The sequence below is a fragment of the Cupressus sempervirens genome, chromosome 11, assembly GCF_028749045.1.
Source record: "Cupressus sempervirens isolate cs-2001-9-10 chromosome 11, ASM2874904v1, whole genome shotgun sequence".
Classification (NCBI taxonomy): Eukaryota; Viridiplantae; Streptophyta; class Pinopsida; order Cupressales; family Cupressaceae; genus Cupressus; species Cupressus sempervirens.
Window position 1 is genome coordinate 778,103,342 of NC_143128.1, and position 24,088 is coordinate 778,127,429.

Sequence of the window (24,088 nt, forward strand, 5' to 3'; positions counted from 1 at the left end):
TGGTTCATCCTATAGATCGACTACTAGTACCTAGGATAGGGAGAGATTATTCAGTGACACTATTAAGCGCTTACAGAGTGCACTTGATATTATTGATCAGAGTCTAGAAGATTCATCTACCTTTTAGCATAGGGATAAGGTGGCTGGGGTTAGAGATGAGTTGATTATAATGATGCACACTATCAAGGGCTTTAACCCCTATGATAGTGTTAGTTTGGACACATTTTATAGCACTATATCATGTAGTATTAGTGGTGATTTTTGATGGGGGGAGATAGATGAGATGGTCTCGATGGAGAGTGTAAAGAGCATGTTCCCACATTATCGACCTTTGAAAATATTCAGAGGGTACCACACTACAATGTGTACTAATCCATTGGTGGCACCTTTCATATATCCTTGTTGGTTGGTTGCACATCACATATGGCCCCAAAAGGATGAGATCCCCTTATATTTCTACTAACAATTATGTGTAGAATTTCATCTACATCAAGAGGTTGATCAAACTAATATCCCTGAGCATGCTAGGTAGGGTCAAGGTAGGTTCTCAGATAAATTCAAACACCCAGATGGTCTTGTTCCCATTAATAAATGGGCATTGATTGGTCCTATTAGTGTTTTGAAATATCATAGTTTAAAATTACCCCGACGAGAACAAGATACATCTAGTGGTAACTACTTCCCATTTTTAATATACCCTTTCAAACACTAGGCCAACTATAAGGCTAGACCCTTCTTCTACTTCAAGCTCTGCAAAACCTAGGTGGCTAGACCTCAAATTCACTTATATGGTACTAGTGCTAAAACATACACTTGAATCTAACAAAGTAGATAAAAGTCTTGATCTTCTAACACTTATGCACCAATCTTAGACATGAAATAGCTAATAACATGGCCTAAGAAATTGATAAGTGAAGTGAGGGCATCCTTTTCAATTTATTGAACATTAAAGGGAAAGATATTTGATTAATGACATTGATTTCAGCAAATCCCCAAATATGCAGCAATAAGAACAAGTTGATCCTGTAGCTGACTAGTGCCTTATCAATTGGGAAATTCCACAAATCAAACACATAAATCTATCATACCAGTGACATATTCCATACATCAATATATCATATCTATCTTATCACTTTGTGAATTAGACATCGATGTTCATAAGGACCTCATTCTAATGAAATATCCTTCTCAAATAACCAGCTACCCTATCAAGTACATCAAGCATTTACTTGGCCCTTTGTTCCAATAGAAAAATATATTAGACATACAACCTTAAGGGGATGCAAATGGGTCTCAGTTCTTTGTCCCTAAACCACATAATATTAAAGATTATAGAGATAGGAGATGAGAATCAAAATGAAACTAATGAGATTCTTGCTCATTGTATTCATTTCTTTGAAACTATACATTTAGATGCATGTAAAATAATTCATAAAACCACTAAAAAAAATCAAAACTAGCTATATTAACTTAACTAATATTGTTTTTATAAGAGAAATATGTTGAAGAATGTGGTATCACAATGATGAAAACACATCAAAACTAGAACCCTTGGTCTCACAGTGAAAACTGCCAACCAACATGGTATCATAGTAGTGAGAAATTTTCTCCAAAATTGGAACCTCTACAATAAATTAGAAAGAGAAAAAAATAGGAAAGGAATTAAATCATGGATCTCATCTAGAAGTGACATGTTTCCACTTGAATCCTCATTCCCTACCATTGAAAAACATCTCTCATCTTTCTACCCATGAGCTCTGATATGATTTTCATCATTATTTTGTAACAAACTTGGAAATATCTCTTATGAATGATGAAAACCTTTGTGTTGCTCAAATATCTAAAATGTGTCATGAAATGTTGATAATATCTTGATTCAACTAACTTGGAGGTGACAAAACTTGACCCTAACTACATTTTTACTGCCTTTTACACACATTCAGTTCATCACCTTGCTAGAAAACAAATCTGAACTTGAATACCTGAATGTGGTTGTAAACTAAGTATCTAGGATAAAACCTTGAATAACCTAAGTAGATGGATTCTTATTAAAAAAAACTCCAAAAATGAAAAGTTCATTCTCTCTTGATTCTGGCAATATATAAAACTACTATATTTGCTTATAAAAAATACCCAAAATACCATTTTGAATATCATGCCCCAATCATTGCTCTGTGACTGAATTTCATTTCTCAAAAATTTAAAATATCGTAAAGTTTAAAACTTTAGCTTATATCCCTTTTTAATTTAAAAATTTTGCATATGATTTTTGTATGAAATAATAAAATATTGATTTTTTGTCATTTTGGATTTTTCCACTTTTTTTCATTCAAGTCAAACCCATTTTGATCAGGCTAACACATTTCACCATCTCATTGGTTAGAACTTTGCATTGTCACCTAACATCAGGCACCACATGGCACCCTCTGATTGATCCTACCTATCACGCTACCATGTGGTAGCTTCTCACTGGCTCTCGAACTATCCTAGTCAACACCACATCATCCTCTACCTAATGCTTTCCATATCACCGCCAACTAGGGATCACTACCACGTGTCAGCTAGGTGGATCCCCACGTGCACAGTCAGCAACTACTGATTATGTATGCAAGAATGCACCCTTTTGACACATGTCCCACTATGACATGTTAGTATCTTGGTTTATGTGTCAAGCTGGAACATCCCTACCATGTGTCACCTCTAGGTTCATCTATTGGTGCCACATCACTGTCACTTGTGAAGATGTGGTTGGTTTATGGATTCCACATCATGCTGATGTCATCTCCATCTCACAGGATATGTCAGCATATTTGTTCAAAATTTGGTTTTCCCCCATCGGCCAAGTGGGCCTCTTACACATGCTTACCTATGGCTTGAAAAGTTAAATGTCTTAAAGAAATTTAAACATTGAGTGGACTTGTATTTAAAAAACTAAAAGGACCACGACATGAATGTGGGATAAATCGTGATAACCTTTGCCTCAAAACATAAGGTTGGATAGGGATCTGTTTGGGATATAAAATGTTTCCTCTATGCTCTCCCCAACTGGTCTACATGAACCAAATCATCTTAAGCTCCTTGTGCTCTACTATTGCATTCTAATGAATTGATTCAGAGGACAATCAATCTGCTCATTGACCTCTTAAGCAAGCTAGGCTTGGTATAAAATTGTGCACCCTCGGCATACACTTGTTGCTCAGCCCTAGAGATAGCAAGGACCTCTAACTCATTTTTCTTTGGATGACCTGATTACTGGCATGAATTGATGCCTTTTAAATCTTTATTCAGTGATGCATGACTTGAAAGATGCGTAGTTTTAGAAGGAAGAAAAAGGTCATCAATTTTGTTGATGTAAATGTTTCTCTCCATAGTCTTGACATTCCTTCTTTGGCTCCAAATATAATAGATTTCAAGCCTACATTCACTAAAATTTAGTATCTAGAATCTCATTCAATCCTGCTCCTACAATACCCACCTACTCTTGCCTATATCATGTTGCAACTAATGAAAGCATTGAACATCGATGCATAGGGGAATAAGTACTCACTACATTGATATCTAGCCTTGAAGTTGCCCCAGCGAGGTTCCTTAAATGGATAAATGTTGACTTCATTGATCTAGATTTGTAATTGAAATCATAAATTTGTCATCCTTCTTGACTTTTTTGCATTCGTTAGCCAATACATCATGAGACATAGTTAAATGTTCATACTTCTTGTACTATATAATCTATTTTCATAGTAATTTTTCCATTTTTCACTTAGCATTCATAGAAGCATCATCATTTACACTTGATCACCATTTAACAAAAGCACTTTTCTTTAAAATGTCAAAATACCCTTAGCATTCCGTGACATTCATTCTTTCTAAAGCAATAAGTCAGACACCAAGTGGGTTTGGCTATAAAAAAATTCATTTTCGAACAACTAACATATCAAATTGATCCATTGAATTCATCTTGAAACATTGAATCAACTCTCAAAACTCATTTTACCCTTTCTTTCCAATTGTCAATTTAGTGCCAAGGGGTCTTTTAATTGGCCTTAAAAACTGACAAAAAACCATGACCAAGCTCTGAAAATAAACATATCAAATTTCTATTTCACATTTTATTACCCTGCCAAATCTTGCCTCATGACGAATTCACAATGAAAAGATATTGACTGTCAAATTTGCCTTGTTAGAATTGCCTACAAGAAAAAAAGTTAGAAAACCATAAAATGCATTCAAATTTGACTTTAAAAATAAGACAAACTAACACTTGGGGGCACGAAAACTAGGGCATTGGTTCATTTTCATGAGGAGAGTATAAATTTGGGATTTGAGCTCATGAAAAATAATTGGGCACATTTGGCAAGTGGTCAAAGTGGGCTACTAAGATTTGCAGAATTGGAAACACTGGTAGAAAAATGATTTTATCAAATGGAACAAACCTGGGAAAGTATGCAGACAGATTCTTCAAAGCCTACAAACTAGCACACTTAAATTATTTTCAAATAAAAATGTAATGATACAATCTATTCCACCTCACCCAATATGGATTTAGAGTTATGACATCACAAACAGGGGTACCGATCAATCTGTGTTTTATGACACCAGTAAAATGTTACAAATTGGACATGGAATCACATTCAAAAATTGATCAAATGGATTTTTCATAAGCTCAAATCAGAAACATAACAAGTCTCTAACCTTTAGAATGTAGTACAAATGGAATTAACTCATTTTGGTCAACTGGGTCAAAGTTATAACTAGTCAAATAGGGCCTCCCATTATTCTGAACAATTTACATCAACATGACAACAATAATCATCTGACTTTGAGGGATTCAAAACCTAGTCAAAACATATCAAAACAAATTGAAATCTAAAACATAACTTCTTTGATATGGATACTAAACACTCCCAAAGTGGCGATTCATGAAACCTTACTGGTGTGAGATATTCAAATGCAAGCTAGGCCTCCTGTCACTATTTGACATAGGAAAAAATGTAGATTTGGACATTGCTCAAAATAGAACTTCACAAGATGACTTGTGATGGAAATTTATCTTCATGGGATGAGTGAATATGTTGAATGCAAGGTGTTAAAAACATTAAACATGCTTTAAATATGCTTATAGGGCTTCAATTTTGAGTCCAAACATTTTGGTGATGCTAAAACATTTGGAGTTAGTTGTAGCTAGAGATAGAGTGACAAATAATACACATAGATATGTTTACAAGAGGATTGCCACTATTTCTACCCAGGTGCATGAGATGTCTTCTGATCGGGTGCATAGATACATGACACAGTCATGATCTACATCTACAGGTGGTCACAATGTTGCATCATCTTCAGGTGATGATGTGTATCATGAGGTTAACATCTCATCTCTATTATAAATCTCCATGGAGTCTTTAGCAGACTGCTTGAGGGCTATCAGTACATCTGTGTCCATTGATCTACTTTCAGCCTATCGAGCTATTCAAATTTTGATCAAAAAAACACTTAGTGCGGTGCCATTAGATGTGAGTGGTATCATCAGAGGTACATCGAAGGCATAGGGTTGTTAGGGGTAGGATGACATACATGTTGTAGCTATAGCTCCACCATATAATGCAATTGAGGAGGATGAAACTCCCTCTACCGAGGTAGGTTCTTACCCACCACAATGTTCATTGTTCACATATATGCTCATAGATTCCACGCTTGACATCAAAGATATGACCTTTAGTGATACAGACTTGAGTGAGATACGTAGGCATATATTTGTGATGATGATGGCATATGGGGACTTGCATACACCTACACATACTATGTAGCAGGAAACACGGGTAAAACTTTACAAACATGTATATTTAATTTTATATAGATCTTATATTAAAAACTTTAGTAAAGTATAACTTGTAATATATTTGTTTCTTCTATTGCATATAGACTACATCTACAACTTGTGAGGGTGGAGATGGAGAGATAGTTGTCGACCCTAGTCATCTTGAGTTACTAGTAAATTTAATTTTACTTATGTTATTATTTATTGAATTTATACACATGTTCATGATAAATTTGTTCTTATATTGGACAGAGGATTTGAGATCTCATCTGATTCAATCACATCATGGAGTGCAACATGATCATGTTTGATATTCATATATGTCATATACATGAGTTTAGCTCATATATTTTTTATGTTTGATATTGATTTACAATGATATCATTTAGATTTACAACTATGTGATATTTTACATTTACAACACACTCATATTTGACATATTTCATATTAGCATGAGTTATTTGACCATTTGCATTTATAGTAGACATAAATGATATTTTGATGAGTTATATGACCATTTACATTTATAGCTAACATATTAAATTTTTAATGAGTTATGTGACCATTTAAATTATAGCTAACATGTATGATTTTTTTATGAGTGATGCAGAGCATCTTAAAAATAAACCAATCAATGGGATACATTCTAATCTTTTCAAAATCTATGAAATAATTTCATTATATAGAGGCATCTTGTGAGGTAAAACACAATGTGTTTTAATACAAAAGCATTAACCCTTCTCCATTTACATATCCTGATTTCAATATCTAATTCCATTATTCATAAATTCTATTATAAACATCTTCTTGAAAAACCTTTTGGTGGAATTGTTACAAACTAGACCTATTAAGTAAACATTTTTTCATTATTGATCATATTAAGACCTCCTCTTACAATTTTAACAACTTATTACAAATGGCTCCTCTAGCCTTTACATCTTGACTCAAAAGACTCAAATACATTATAAATGACTCAAATAAATTTAAATATATCACATAAGATATATTATCCTCCTTTTGTTCTTATTTCTTAGGTGCTCTTGCACCATACTTCCAACCTTAAAAAGTTTTCAAGTCCCTTGGAAATATGGAATCAATAATCTGGAAGAAAAAATTAGACCAAAAATCTTCATCTTTACCTTCATTTGCCTTTGCCTCTTCATGCCTTTATCACCATCGTATTTTTCTTTAAGGACATGGGACTACCCTTAAATTCACCTTCTCAAATACTCCTATTAGTGGAGCATTAATAGTTGTAGATTCCATGGTGCCTTATCGGTTAGAGATCCACCTTTACCATGTTGCTTCAAACTCACCAAAACCAACTCTCCATGTGTCGTGCTCAGGATTCCTTCTCTTGCCTCTCTCCCTAGTCTCTTGGCATCCATTAGTCCTTCCCATGGCCCTTGATGAAACTTTCATATCTATCAACACAACAAAACAACATCTTTCTTTTGCAGCAAGATGGATGAGCACCTGCAACCAAAAACTCATCAACAAATCAAAACCAAATATCAAGGTTCTGGAGTGGATTGCCTCCTTTGACGCTCTACCCACACACTCAAGATCTTCAAGATCTAATACCAATCTGATGCATAGAATCTCAAAAATAAACCAATCAATGGGATACATTCTGATCTCTTCAAAATCTATGAAATAATTTCATTATATAGAGGCATCTTTTGAGGTAAAACACGTCATGTTTTAATACAAAACATCAACCCTTCTCCATTTACATATCCTAATTTCTATATTTGATTCCATTATTCATAGCCTTGGTTATAAACGTCTTCTTCAAAAACCCTTTGGTGGAATTGTTACAAATTAGACCTATTAAATAAACATTTTGACATTATTTATCAAATTAAGACCTTCTTTTACAATTTTAACAACTTATTACAAAAGGCTCCTCTAACCTTTACATCTTAACTCAAAAGTCTCAAATACATTATAAATGGCTCAAATGAATTTAAATATATCACATAAGATATATTATCCTTCTTGTGTTCTTGTTTCTTAGGTGCTCTTGCACCAATGAGTTATGTGACCATGTTAATATGTAGTTGATATATTTAGTATTTACATTTATAGAATATCTTTTATGTAAATTTGGAAACTTTTTTATGAAATCTCCATACATTATTATTTAGATAATTGTTATCATGTAAGAAATTTACATGTTCTATAAATTAATGAAAATATGTCTTACATAATTTTCTAGGTGTGTTGTAAAAGTGTATAGCAAATGTAAATGTAAATAGAAATAATTACATTATTTTTACATAATTTAATGTGTAATAAATTTACATGTTCTATAAATTAATGAAAATACATCTTACATCATTTTCTAGGTGTGTTGCAAAAGTGTATAAATATTGAAAAAACACTTAAACCAATGTAAACAAAAAAATAATTAATGTATATATAAATTTGAAATATTTTATGAATCATTAAACCTATCTATCAATTAGAAATTTGTTGATACATATGGTCAGGATTCTCTCTATCTTTAATAATCTCCAACAACTTTTCATGCTCCTTGATATCTAGCCTCCACTTTGGTTCGCTATGTCCTTTTTTTGGTATAATGTCAAACTAAATCTTTGTGGCTAAAACTAAGTGGTTTTAAAGAAAAAAAATTTGGCCAGGCATGTACTCAATAAATTGAACACCATTGTGGTCAATTTTTGTTTGTTGATAATAGGTGCCTACAAAATAAGATTTGTACTTCATTGAGTATTCTTAATAATATAGAAAAGAATTTTTTTTTAAAAATTAATCTATCATCTCTAATTAGTTGTATACATCTCACGAGAGGATAATCTATACCTTTTATAACAACTGAACCAGTTGGATATGATTGGTTATCATCATTTGTACTTGGTTCAATCAACTTAATTTTTTCTTTTGTCCATCTAAGTAAATAATAGTCTACACCTTCCACATTTTGAGGATCTACATACATAGCAAAGATGTCACCTACAAATGCACAAAATAATGGAAACTACAAATAAATAAATATGAAGACAAATAAATATAAAAGTGAAACATATTTCTAGAAACTCACCTAGAACAACTAAATAAAAAAAAATGTGCATAATTAGATAAATACATAGGATTATGAATGTCTATGTCATTGTCATATTCTTCATAAGGGGTGCTTTTGATTATGTTTGTCCTTGTCCATTCAGAGACATAGTCATTCACAATATTCTCACATTGATACAATGCATCATTTTGAATGCAGACATAACAAAAACATGATTTTTCTCCTACTTGAATTACTAGAGGTTTGTGTTGTCTGGTAGTCATCAATTGATGCAATCTTATAATTCCAACAATGGGTTGACAATTGTAAGGATATGATTGATCAATATGTGTAACACATTAAATTGGCAATTATCTATGTCAAAAATCAAAATAATAAAGTAATCATGTCAAAGAAAAATGGAAAGCTTACCTTTCACTTCCCAAGAAAATCATTTATGGGTAAAAGCAACAACATGTGTCACCCTTTTGTAAAGGAAAAGGCTACTAAAGTATAATTTTTCAACAACAATGACATAAAACTGGCATTATTATTTAGAATTTGGAAATGAAGTAAAATAATAAAATGTGTAGAAATGGATGAAGTTTAGAATTATAATTTTTAATAGTTATTTGGAGTAAGAATTGTTTTTTTTTTTTTTCCTAATTTTAATAGATAAACTTTTGTTGTTGAAAAATGCTAAAAATTAGGGGTCTAGCTGCCACCACAAAACTATATGGAATAAATTTATTTCCCTTTGATCTTAGACTATGTTATAGATAACATATATATCTAGAATAATAAAAAATAAAAAATGGTTTTAGACCTATATTTTCTCTTATATAATGATTCAAATTTTAACTCACCTAAAATCAATAGTTTTCATCTCCCATCACATTTTTCAAAACCAATCTACTCTAACCAAAAGGAAATTTATGCATTCTTTAACAAGGCTCTCTCCTTTAGAACATCGTATAATTTTTTTATGTTTTTATATGATTTAATATTTTTTCTTTCTCAAAATCAACATCTTGTCGATTGTTAAAATATGTGCTTGTAGAATTTTTTAATTACAATATACTATATCTAATTAAAACACTATAAACTCTATATAAAAATATTCTTGTCTTTGAGCTCTACAAAATGGTGTTTATATGTTATGAAAAAAATATCTTAAAAAATAGTAAGAGTTATTGAAATGTCAGTCTTCTAAAATAATTTTATTTCTTTAGTAATTGGATACAAACTACTATAAAACATGCATTTATTCCAATTGGAAAAGTGTGAGACCATATATAACTTAGCTAGAATGAATGTATCTAGATTATATGTTTGAACAAAATTAATTTTTAGATAGAAATACTCAAATTTAGCCATTCTAATAAGTTAGCCTGAAAGGTAATGCAACTTTGTACATTTACCCTTATTATATGTTGTATCATGAGGAAAAAAAAGAGATTTGTACCATTCAACAACTTGATTTGTTTTGTCTATCTTTGCACCTATATAAGAAAGAAAATTGTATTAATTTTAACAAAACATAAAATAATTATCTAGCAAGTGGTTAGATATGTCAAATTTGATTAGTACATAACAATATTATACCTAAAAGTTCATGTTGTTGAAGTGCACGCTTTACACATGCTCCTCCTCCATCATGCTCTCCTTTGTTGATATCTGATTGAAAAGTTCATTGATAAGAAAGATTGTTGAAGAAGACTATGTTTCAATCATTGTTTTGTCATTGATGCTAAACTTTCCATTTGCTAGTAAGAAAAATACTTATATGTTTCAAGTATTATCACTTAGTTGATTTATGAGGAAAATTTGATCAACAAGATGTAACAAAAGTACCGAGAGGAAAGGTTGAGTTATGATTATGTAATGAAGTACAAGGATCAGTTAAGATAGTGATAACATAATGTATTGATGATCTACTTGAGGTTACAAAATGGTTGGATACACTTAGAAAGTTTAGAAGAATAAGTTAAATAAAATTCATTTTCCAAGCTTGACCAAGTGGATAGTAAGTGTCGAGCAAAGTTAGTTCAAGCCAAGAAAAAAATTAGTTGGAGTTGAGTGAAAACAAATTCTAGTGGATGTCAAGAAAGATAGTAGATGCCAAGCAATTTTCAATTCATGCTAAGCACCAATAAAATCCAATTGATGTCGACTGATTTTACAGTTGATGTCGAGTGATGCAATATGTGTCAAGCATCAAAAGATTGATAATGCTAAGTTGCTTCATTATGACAAAGATCAAATATTCACCAAATAAAAGCTAACAAGTTTGTTTTCTTAGAACTTGTGAATTAGAATGAAGATAAGATTGATGAGCTAGTGGCATAAAATCTTATGTAAACCATTTTGGAGGCAAATTTAAATAGATTCTAAGAGAAGTTTCTAGAGAAGACAAGATATGGCGCAGATACATTCTATCCTACCTAATCCATCTAAAACCCTAATTTAGATGATGGATAATGAGTAGGAAAATGTTCTAATTTCTTGTACATAGAAATGTCTAGTCATGAAGCAAAAGAGTTAGAGTTTTTGGTACAAAAATATGATAAGGATAAGGAGAAAGGGGTTTTTCTTCATCGATTGACTAAGATAAGAGTCTATAATGGCATATTAAGCAAGAAGGCTTAAGAGGATGAATGCTTGAAGGGTGAACAAGATGTCAGAGCTATAAAGATTGGAAGCCAAGTAGAGATGAGGACTAAATAGAGATTTGTAATTTGTAAGTGATGTTGTAAGTTGTATCAAATCAAAGCTCTACTATTACTTTCTAACAATTGTATCAATCTAGGGTAAATCCTTTGGAGTAAGGTTGACTTAACAGTCATTAGAAAATCTTTTAACAGGGTAGTATTCCAAGTGAATGGCTTAAAGTCCTCTAATAAGGCTCACTTTTAACAAGGTGACTAAAATCCCTTAACCATGTCACATTTAATAGCGTGTATTGTAACCTTTAACAGGGTTGGTCTTTAACATGGTATCACTCCAAAAGAGTGAAAAAGGAGTAGCATGTTACTGGTGGTTTTTTCCAAATTGGGTTTCTATATTAAATCATTGTTTCAAATGTGATGATGGATGTGTTGTGTTTCATACTTTATATTTCTACATGTTGATTTGACAGAAAAATATAAGTTTTACTTGATACACAATGAATGCATGCATGGGTATGAATGTTTTATGGGTTCACTAAATTGTGAAAAAATTTATTTGTTCATTTGGACTTTGAATAATTGATTCACCCCTCCACCCCCTCAATTACTCTAAAATAATTCCAACAATTGGTATTAGATCCATGTACTTAAGAGGATTAGTTTTAAGGTACTAGAAGCACAAAGATCAAGATGTCAAAAAGAGAAGTACCCAAACTCAAAAGAGATAACTTTCTTGCATGGAAAAGATTGATGAAGCTACACTTTGGAGAGCTTAGAGATCATGCACAATCTTTCATTTTAGTGGAGCATCTTGATCCAGCAGGAGCCTTAACTACTGAAGATATAAAGAAAAAGAAAGAACACAATCAGGTGATGTTGGAGATTGCCTCTGCCCTAAGCTATGCCAAATTTTATGATATTAAAGATCTTGATAGTGCAAAGAAGATGTGGGATGTCCTGGCCACCACCTATGGAGGAGACAAAAATGTTCAAAGAGCCAAGTCAGAGAGTCTCAGAGGTAAGTTTGATGAAATGAGAATGGAAGGAGGTGAGAATATTGCTCAATATGTTTGTAGGATAAAACAAGTTGTTAGTGCAATAAAAGGTGCCACTAGTAGAATAGATGATGATACTATGTTAAGTATACTGTGTTAAGTAAAGTATTAAGGAAATTATTGCCTATTTATGCCATTAGATTTTCTACAATCCAAGAGTTAAGATGTATACTAGGAAATGATCTAACCCCTGAAGGTCTAGTAGGTAGACTCGCTGCTTTTGAGCTATCTAATTTTGAAAACTATAAACCAATGAGTATTGAATAATCTTTCAAAGAAAAATTTTTATTAAAGGATTATGAGGAGGTAAAATAGTAGAAGAAGAAAAGAAAGATAAAATATGCATCCAATGAAAGCAACACAAATGAGTAAGACATTGAACAATTGGAAGCATTGTTGGCAAGAAGATTTCATAGAGGAAAAGGAAAGTTCAAAGGTAAGTTACCCATCATTTGTTTCAATTTCAATGAAGTTGGTCATATTGCTACAAGACATACACAGAAGAAGAACTAAGAGAAGGAAACAAGCACAAAAATAAATGAGAAGATGATGGTAGAGATTACAGAGACAAAGGCAAGAAGTCGTGCTACATTGTTGATGAACATGACTCTGATGAACATGATGATGAAGTGGTATATGTTGCAATGAAGGAAAAATCTGATCAGGATGAGGTAACTACACTTGTGACTTGTGTGAACAAGAATGATAAAAGGATTATTGATTGTGGATGCTCACATCACATAACTGGAGAAAAAAGTAATTTTGTTACCTTAACTTGTTATGATGGAAATAGTGTAAGGTTTGGTAATGATGCACCATGTTTGATAAAAGGAAAAAGGTCCATCAAACTCATAGATAAGATTTCATGTGCCAATGCCTACTATGTTGAAGGATTGAATTATAACTTGTTAAGTGTGTCACAATTGAATAATTTAGGATGAAAAGTTGAGTTTGAAAACAAAACTTCCAAGATATATGACACAAATGGAAACTTGATTAGAAAAGGTTATCAAACTAGAAGTAATCTATTCTATCTAGATATAGAAGATGCTACTTTTCTTATTGCAAAATTTGATGATGTATGACTTTGGCACAAGAGATTATGTCATGTTTGATAATCGAATCAGTATCAGTAACATGAAAAGATTTAGAGGTTTTCCTAATTTGAAGAAACCTAATAATATAATATGCAAACAATGTCAGCTAGGAAAGATGACAAAGTCAAGCTTTAAAAGTAAAGCTTAGAAATAGTAGAAATTGTTCATATTGACTTTTGTGGACCTAATAATGTGTAAATCTACAAAGGAGATAAGTACATAATGTTATTTTTTGATGATTACTCTAGGATGATGATATTGACACTCCTAAAACAAAAATCTGTTGCTTTTCAAATGTTTAAGTGGTACTTGGCAAGAGTTGAAAAAGAAATAGGTAAAAGTTTGAAATGCTTGAGATTAGATAGAGGAGAATTCACTTTAAATGAGTTTGAAATGTTTTGTAATCATAGAGGAATGAAAAGATAGACATCTGCACCAAGGACCCCTCCACAAAATAGCATTATTGAAAGAAGAAATAGGTCCATAATGGACTATGCCAGAGCACTTATGATGAAGAAGAATGTTATTCTAAAATACTGGAGAGAAGCTATAAGTACTATTGTATATACCTTGAACCATGTGAATTTCAAGAAAGGTACTCATTCAACACCTTTTGAACTATGGTATGGATATTCACTTAATATGAAATACTTTAAGGTATTTGGAAGAAAACGTTATATTCTTAAAGATGTTAGGAGTGGAAAGTTTGATGCAAAAAGTGAAGGTATATTCCTTGGTTACCCCACAAGAAGTAAAGCTTACAAGTGTTTAAATACTAACACTAACAAAATTTTGGAAAGTGCAAATGTGAATTTTGATGAGTTTATAGCAGTACATGAGGCTAAACCTACAAAGGAACTAGAGGAATACAAATAATTTGTATGTTTCTATGAAGGAATTTCTGCTAAAGAAGATGCTACAAATAAAGTTTTAAACCAATAGAAAGTCTCAATAATTGTCAACTCATACCCTGTGAATGTCAAGTTGCATTCAGGAACTGAGCTACATTAAGATGTCGACTTCCAGAATGAAGAAAATGCACATTCTAATTTTGAGATCAACATACATGAAAGAGATGTTAAAATACCTAACAAAGATGTACATGATGACACTGAAGCTAATAGACAAAATGTAGTTACAAAAACTAAGCCAAGATTGTCCAAATATATCAAAAGACATCATCCTATAGATCAAATCATTGGAGAAAATGATGCAAGGCCAATGATAAGAAATAGATTGAGAAGTGGATCATGTTTATTAAGCATGAACGAACCTAAGACAATGAAAGATGCATTGCAAGATGATGAATGGTATAAGGCTATGGAAGAAGAAATTTAGCAGATAGAGAAGAACAATACATGGAGTCTAGTTCCTAGACTAGAAGACAAGAATGTAATTGGCACCAAATGGGTATTTAGAAACAAGCTAGATGAGAATGGTGAAGTTACAAAGAACAAAGCAAGACTAGTTTGCAAAGGATATGCACAAGAAGAAGGAATTGACTATGGTGAGACATTTCCCCCTATTGCAAGAATGGAAGGAGTGATAATTCTACTTGCTTATGTTGCATACAAAGGTTTCAAAGTTTATCAGATGGATGTCAAGTTTGCATTTCTAAATGGCCTACTAGAAGAAGAAGAAGTCTACATAGAATAGCCAAAAGGATTTTTTGATAAAAATAATAAGAACATGGTATGTAGACTACACAAAGCCTTATATGGATTGAAACAAGCACAAAGAGCATGGTTTGAGAGACTTCATACTTATCTTGTGAAGATCGGATTTGAAAGGACTAATGATAACAACAATTTGTACATGAAGACAAATAAGGACAATGGTATACTATTATCTAAAATATTTTTTGGTGATATCATATTTGGAGGACAAGATACTTTGTGTAAGGACTTTGCAAATTAGATGAAGCAAGAATTTGAAATGTCAATGTTTGGAGATATCAAATTCTTTTTGGGACTACAACTATATCAAATGAAATATTGTATATATATCACTCAGTCAAAATATGTCAAAAAGATATTGAAGACATTTGGACTAGAGGATTCCAAACCAGTAAGTACACCTATGGTGACAACACTCAAACTATCAAAGAATGATGATTCAGCTAAGGTAAATCAAACATTATATAGATCTATGATTTAAAAATTGCAATGCGTAGTACATAAAAAACTTGATATTGCATTAGCTATTGGAATAGTTGCAAGATTCTCTGCTAATCCCAGAGAGAATCACTTGATGGCTATAAAGATAATAATGAGATACTTGAAAGGAATAGAAGAGTTTGGTGTATACTATAAGAAGAATGAAAAGTTTGAATTGAGAGCCTACACTGATGTTGATTCGGCTAGAAACATTGATGATAGAAAAAGCACCAAAGGAGGAGAATTCTTCTTAAGGTAAAAGACTTGTTACATGGACTAGCAAGAAGTAGAGTTGTACCTCCAAATCTACTGCTAAAGCAGAATATGTTGTTACTACTATTAACTACACAAACATTGTATGGATCAAGTAGCTACTTAACGAAATGAAGGAAGAAATCATAGAACTAGTGACACTTCATTGTGATAATACAAGTGCTATCAATATATCAAAGAATCATGTGATGCATACAAAGACAAAGCACATTGCAATCAAGTATCATTATGTAAGGAAATTGGTTCAAGATAAAGAGGTATAGATGGAATATATCAATAGCAAAGGATCAAATTATTGATATCTTCACAAAAGCATTACCTAAGGATGCTTATGAGTATCTAAGAGGTAAACTAGGGTGATACCCCTACCAAAGACAATGTAAAAGATAGAGGGAGCGCCCTGCATCAAACAAGCTAACATTAATTTAAAACAAATTGATGTAGTGGATCTTGCTTTAGGAATTGCCTAAAGTAATCATAGAACTAGAACTACAAAATAGTCTCAAGCAAGGTGATAGAGGGAGAAATTGAAGAACCTGCAACAACCTATATCTACATATCTTAAAAATGCAAAGTGTTGAGTATATGTCTTTGGAATTATTTTCAAAGAGGGAGAAAATACATTAAACTAATCAAGCATAAGAGGAACAATGGAGAAATTACATCATTAGAAGATCAAGGAAAAAAGAGGGAGAAAGCATAAAGAAATCAAAGAAAGGATCAAAATAAATAGGGAGATATTTTATTGATCATAGGGAGTTATATTTTGTAACCTAATCAAATGGTGGAAGTTTTTGATAGAAGGAGAAATTTCAATACATTTTTTATTTTTGGTATTGGCTTACTATTTTAACCTTGTTAGTTTGATGGAACAAGATGTTCATCATTTGCTTCACTTGGTTGATTAATTTGGTTTTCCATCAATGCCAAAGAGGGAGATTGTTGATATCTGATTGAAAAGATCATTGATTAGAAAGATTGTTGAAGAAGACTATGTGTTTCAATCATTATTTTGTCATTGATGTCAAACCTACCATTTTCTGGTAAGACAATTGCTTATATGTTTCAAGTACTATCACTTAGTTGATTGATGAGGAAGATTTGCTCAACAAGATGTAACAAAAGTACCGAGAGGAAAGGTTGAGTTATGATTATGTAATGAAGTACAAGGATTAGTTAAGAAAATGATAACATAATGTGTTGATGATCTACTTGAGGTTACAAAATGGTTGGCTAAACTTAGAAAGTTTAGAAGAATAAGTTAAACAAAATTTATTTTCCAAGCTTGACCAAGTGGATAATAGGTGCTGAGAAAGTTAGTTCAAGCTGAGCAAAAAGTCAATTGGAGCCGAGTGAAAACAAATTTTGGTGGATGCTAACCAAGATAGTAGATGTCAAGTAATTTTTAGTTGATGCCAAGCACTAGTAAAATTTAGTTGATGCCAAGTGATTTTATAGTTGACCGAGTGATGTAGTATTTGTCAAGCATTAGAAGATTAATAATGTTGAGCTACTGCATTATGAAAAAGATCAAAGATTTTCCAAATAAAAGCTGACAAGTTTGTTTTCTTGGAACTTGTGAATTAGGAGGAAGATAAGGTTGATGAGCTAGTGGCACAAAATATTATGTAAACTATTTTGGAGGCGAATTCAAATTGATTTAAGAGAAGTTTCTAGAGAAGACAAAGTATGGGGTACATACATTGTATCCTACCTAATCCATCTAAAACCCTAATTTAGAAGATGGATAATAAGTGGGAAAAATTTCTAATTTCCTATATATAGGAATGTCTAGTCATGAAGCAAAAGAGTTAGAGAGTTTGGTGCTAAAATCTAATAAGGAGAAGGAGAAAGGGGCTTTGCTTCATCAAGTGGCCAAGAGAAGAGTTTGTAATGGTGTACTAAGCAAGAAGGCTTAAAAGGTGAATAAGCTATCAGATTTGCAAAGGTTGGAAGCCAAGAAGAGTTGAGGATTGAATAGAGATCTATAATTTGCAAGTGAGGTTGTAAGTTGTATGAAATCAAAGCTCTATTGTTACTTTATAACAGTTGTATTAGTCTAGGGTAAATCCTTTGGAGTAAAGTTGACTTAATAGTCATTGGAAAATCTTGTAACAAGGTGGCATTCCAAGTGAATGGCCTAGAGTCCTCTAACAAGGCTCACTTTTAACAAGGTGACTAAAATCCCTTAACTGGGTTACATTTAATAGTGTGTATTGTAACCTTTAACAGGGTTGGCTTTTAACAAGGCGTCACTTTAGAAGAGTGAAAAAGGAGTAGCATGTTATTGGTGGTTTTTCCCAAATTAGGTTTCCACATTAAATCATTATGTCAAATGTACTAATGGATGTGTTGTGTTTCATGCTTTACATTTTTGCAAGTGGATTTGACAGTAACATATAAGTTTAGTTGATACATAATGAATGCATGCATGGGTATGAATGTTCTATGAGTTCACTGAATTATGAAAAGTTTTATTTGTACATCTAGACCTTGAATAACTAATTCACCCCCCACCCCCCCCCACCCCCACCTTCATTCTTCTAAAAGAATTCCAACATCCTTTTCCATAACCACTTTCAAAGAATTTCCAAGGAAACTTAACATTTCATCTTGCATGTTGTGTTGAAAGCTAGTTCAATGCTTTTGTAGACTTAAATTGCCCTACGAAAAAATTAAAATAAATTAATGAGTAATTAAATCTATATAATTAATTGTTCAGTTAATTAAATGTGGATGAAATTTTAAAGTTTAACTCTCAAATACACATACCAGCACAAACATTAGACCAAATCCAATGTTTTAAACTAGTTTTCCCATGATTCAAGATATCATCAAAGAACATTCCAAAATAATGAGCTACATAGCTCCTATCATCAACCCTATTATCACTAAGATGAAAATTGACCTCCTTAATGATAATGTGTTCATCTGGATCGATACTTTCTACCTCATCCACCTCAAATTGTGCATGCCTATAGAAAACTTGTATAAAAATTTCAACTTGATCTAAGTTATAATATTTACCTTGAATTTTAGATTGAGGGGAAAAAGTATAGTTCTTAGAGAAGTCTACAATTGACAAAATGCATCATAGTGGAAAATAATTTTTTGAATCTTGAAACTATTTCACTTTCCATATTGCACCATGACAATGTTGGATGTGTGGATAAATCATAGTTTTGAATTTATCCATAAACTCACCATATGGAAAATTACTCTCCTTCAAAACCTTTTTTTTAAATTCTTCTCCATTCTTTGTTTGATATATCTCATAATCAAATCTATTCTACACAACTAGTGTTAAACATCAATATTGTCCATTTCATATGGAAATTTTTGCAACTCTCCACAATTTGTAGATGCATTTTTTATGCATTTTACATTGAATTCATCTGACTCTTCAACAATATTACTTAATAAAGACTTGAAAAATTATGTTGTGCTACTAGGAAATATCACATCTGGCTTAAGTGTTGTCTTAGCTTTTCTAAAATATTGCAAATAAAGATGAAACTGAACATGATTTCGACAACAACAAGTTTCACGTACCTTATTTATGTCTACAAAATAGGGGTGCAAACTCCCAAACATTTTTTTACAAATTTTCACATTTGCATATTCTTTTTTGAAAGCTTCAAATAATTCACTTTGTGTTGTATCTACAAAGTGTTTTGGATGTCCTATTTTCATACCTATCTCTTCATCTTTGATCTATATATTGTCTCTTCTATTGGAAGAAACACGTGACTAGCTAGTCCAATATTCAAAACCTGTCTTCTAACATCTTCAAAAATTCTATCCTTTTAAGAAAGTTGACAAATATTAACCCAATTCTTTTCAATGTTCTCATCAAGAAAATTTCTCCTTTTTATGCATCTTTGAACAGAGTTTCTAGATAGATTGAGCATTTTAGAAAATGCTCAAACTTGTTTTTTCTATGAAAAGTCCTTTCTCGTAATCATAATTATCAATGCTCTCCATGCAACACTTAAATCAACTACTCAACTTGTGTTATCAATAGTATTTAATGTATCTATCAAATTATAAATTATTGTTGCCTTGACATTATCTTATGAACTTTTCTTATTGTTCACACCTAACAACTCTAGAACATGCTTCATTTCCCTTTTCCTAAATAATCTAACAAATAGTTGTGCTTTACCAATTAGAGATTTATTTTCAAAAAAATTCTCCCAAATATTTTTAAGAAGTAGCTTAATTTTACTTTCAAGCATCATGTGTTCAGATGATTCAATTTCTCTAAAAAGAGAGTTTTCGTCAATATCTAGTAAATTTTCCAACCGTAAACCATATTTTCCAAATTTCATACTACTTTATGGAACTTCAATAGTATCTTCTTCAACTTCAATCAATGGATCTTCAATTGGTGGCTCTATACTCCATTTTGTCCATCCTTTCTTCTTGTCATCTCTAACTCAATCATATATTTTTGTTCTTTTTTCTTTATTCCCCATTGCACAAAAACTTGAATAGAGAGCTTGAAATAACCTGAACACAAAAAACTTCCAAATTCAATTACAGAAATAATAGTTGATCATATACAATTTAGAAAAAACTTTCAACTTTAGAAGCTTATTATATTTGATTATTTGTAAGACTACAAAATCTTAAGACAAGTAGTTGCATTAAAGCATTGCTAAATTTAGATTAAATAATTTACTAAATATATTAAATAAATTAAAAAATTTAACTATTTAATAATTTTAATAGTTTTCATAATGTTTTAAAATACCTAAATTCATTCTAATAATTGATTTAAATCAAATTAATTAATTAATTTAAAATAAATAATAAATTTAATTAATCAATTTAAATACATAAATAACTTTAAAAATCTAATTTCCAAATATTTCTTTAATAGAATTTATTTAATTCAATAAAATTTCATGTAAACTTAACTTTTTTAATACTACAAATGAAAATATGAATTAAATATAACAATTTAAAAAATAAAACTTTACCTTTAAACTAAAAAAACTATTTTATTGAATTAAATATTAAAATATAAAAATAAAACTTTACCTTTAAAATAAAAACTTATTTTATTGTGTTCTTTGAGTTTGCTTGCGGATGGCTCTCTATTTGAGCTCTTCTTCTATGTTTACCACCTATCAAATTGCATTTAGGGATAGAGTTTTTATGCTAGTTTATAATGACCCTAACCAGTGGTGACCTAGTTGTTGATATTGGTGTTCACATTGCTACTTCAAAAAGCCATGGCATCTCTATTGAACAAACATCCTTACAAATTCGTCTCGAAGGTCTTTCACGATGTAATCCTAATATTATCCTTCCTTTACAAGAATTTGATGTTGCTTGTGATTGGCTAGAATAGTATACCTTGATAGGGTATTTTATGGGTAGAATTCCTCTTGAAGCTATGCTCCAAGAATGAGTTAACAAGAGTTGGACTCCTCATGGAGTTCACTTTGATGCTATGAAAACCTTACCAAAGGTATTTTTATTTCATTTTGCCAACCCGTCTCAGGCAGACGCAGTTTTTAACAATGGCCCTTGGTCAGTATGTTCCTCCCTGGTATTTTTTCAAAGATGGTCAAGATTTTTTGCTATCTTTGATGACAAAAATCTTAGGGTTCCTATTTGGGTTGAGTTCTTAGGTTTACCCTTGCCATGTTGGCCTTTTATTGATTTTGTTGCCAATCCTCTTGGCAAAGTTACTGCCAAGGAACATAAATTTTTTTCAATGCTCATCCTCAGAAATGTGTGTGCATTAAGTTTGATCTCTCCAAGGATCTCAAGGATTCTGTGGAGATTATAGATTGGTTCTCAAACAATCTCTTAGAAGGTTCTCTATTTGAACCTGCTCAACACATGTAATAGGTGCCAATTAGTAGAACACAAGATTAGGGATTGCCCTTTGGCAATGCCTACGGTTAAACCCCCACCTAAGGACGGCCCTACCAAACTAGTAGAAGGTAAATAGAAGGAGGAATGGACTACTATTGGGTGAAAGGAATAGACTCCCTCGGCTCCTAAACAGTCATATGTTGTTGTCATTTTAGTTCCTTCTATTTCAATAGGAGTGAAAACCCCAACCATTGTAGGGTTGACGATAGTTTTCTAAAATCAAACCCTATTGTTTCTCAGGTTTCAAACCCTACTAGTTCACAAGGGATCAAGGCAGTTGCAAGGGCTACCACTTCTATTATGGTTCTACCACTTCTATTGTGGTTCACACTTTGTTTCTTGAATTCTCCATTGCAACTTAGAATGTGTCGTGTTCTCATAGTCCTCCCAAATGTGCTAAGAAACTAGAGGAGTTTCCCTATGGCTTCAACCAACTTTCAACTTTCTTGCAAAATAGTTACTCCTTTCTTGAGGACGAGGAAGATATGGAAAAGTTTTTATGAATTTTTAATCATGGAATGTGCAAGGTCTTACAGACCTCTCTAGAAAGTGCTATGTTAGGGACACCCATCATAGCCTTGGTAATTTAGATTTTCTTTGCATGAAAGAGGTTAAAATTTATGGTTTCATGCTTTCTTTTGCATGTCACATGATTTGGCCAAATGGCATTATGTTTTCCTCTCAGCATGAAACTAGTACAGGTGGTGTAGTTACTCTTCTATCACCTCATCTTCATTATGCTATTATTTTGCATGGTTTTGACCACATGCACAAAATAATTTGGCTTTTTATTTCTATCAACAATCATTCCTTTATAGTAGTTAATTTTTATACTTCCAATGACATTGTGGAAAGATCTCAATTGTGGGGCTGGATGGCTAACAACTTGCCTCCAACTACTTGGGTTATGTGTGCTGATTTTAATATGGTGTAGTTGGCCTCTGAAAAAGATGGCATATTGCCTTTTCGCTTGATAGCTGGAGAAAGGGAAGCCTAGTACTACATGGGTAATAAATTGGGCCTTTATGATCCCAATACTAATTGCCACCAGCATAGTGGGGTCTAGCACACTTGGTCAAACTTTTGTGTTGGCTCTGACTACATTTAAAAATATCTCGATTGTTCCATGATTACTACACAATATTTTTTCACCTTTTATAAGGATCAAATTTATCTAGCATTCCTCTACCAGATGTGTCATTATTAGACCACCATCCCATTTATTTTACCATTTCTTGGCACATAATTATCCAGTGAGCTATTAGGATGTAGTTTTTCCTCATTACATCAATGTTGACACATGCTTCCACTATTTCTCATATCCTACATGTCTAGAATTTGGAGCTAGGTCCATTTTCTTAGACAAGTTGGATCCAATGATGGAATGATGTTGTTATCAAAACTCCTAGATTTTTGCAAATCTATGGGTAGCAGTTGGTAGTTTTCAGATGATAGTCTTATGAATCCACTACCACAGCTCTGAAGAAAGCTTTTGAAACTCTCACACTTAACCCTTTTGATGTTGATTTGCAAATCCAACTTTCCAAGATTCGTCATGACAAACACATTGTAGGTAATTATGTTTCTCAAGGGGCTCAAATCAAAGCTCACCTCTATTAGTTGGAGGTTGGCAATAAGGCTTCTAAAGAATTCTTCCAGGCTCTTAGAGCCTATCATACCATTTTTGGGATTAAAATGATCAAATAGGGAAATTTTGTTCTCTTCAATCTCCCTAACATCCTACAAGCTTTTGTTCACCATTATGAAAATGTCTTAGCTTCGCAAGGAAATTCAATTGCTCAAAAGGAAGCCCTCAGAAAGTGTATTTTTGTTACTCCAAACCGCTTAGAATTTGATCAATGTGCTTTCTATGAATAGCTTCTTGTTGAGTTTTATGATGCTTAATGGTAGGAATCCTTACAAACTCCTCTCTTGAAAAGGTGATCTGGGATTAACTCCAAGGTTTTAGGTGATCTTGCAACCTACTAGAATCTACTCAGTGGAAGATAAATGTGAGTTTTCACAAGGAAGCTTTAGCTAGTTCAACCAATTTTGGATAAGATGTTCAATCTTCTTGCTATCTCAAAAGAGTAACCACACAAA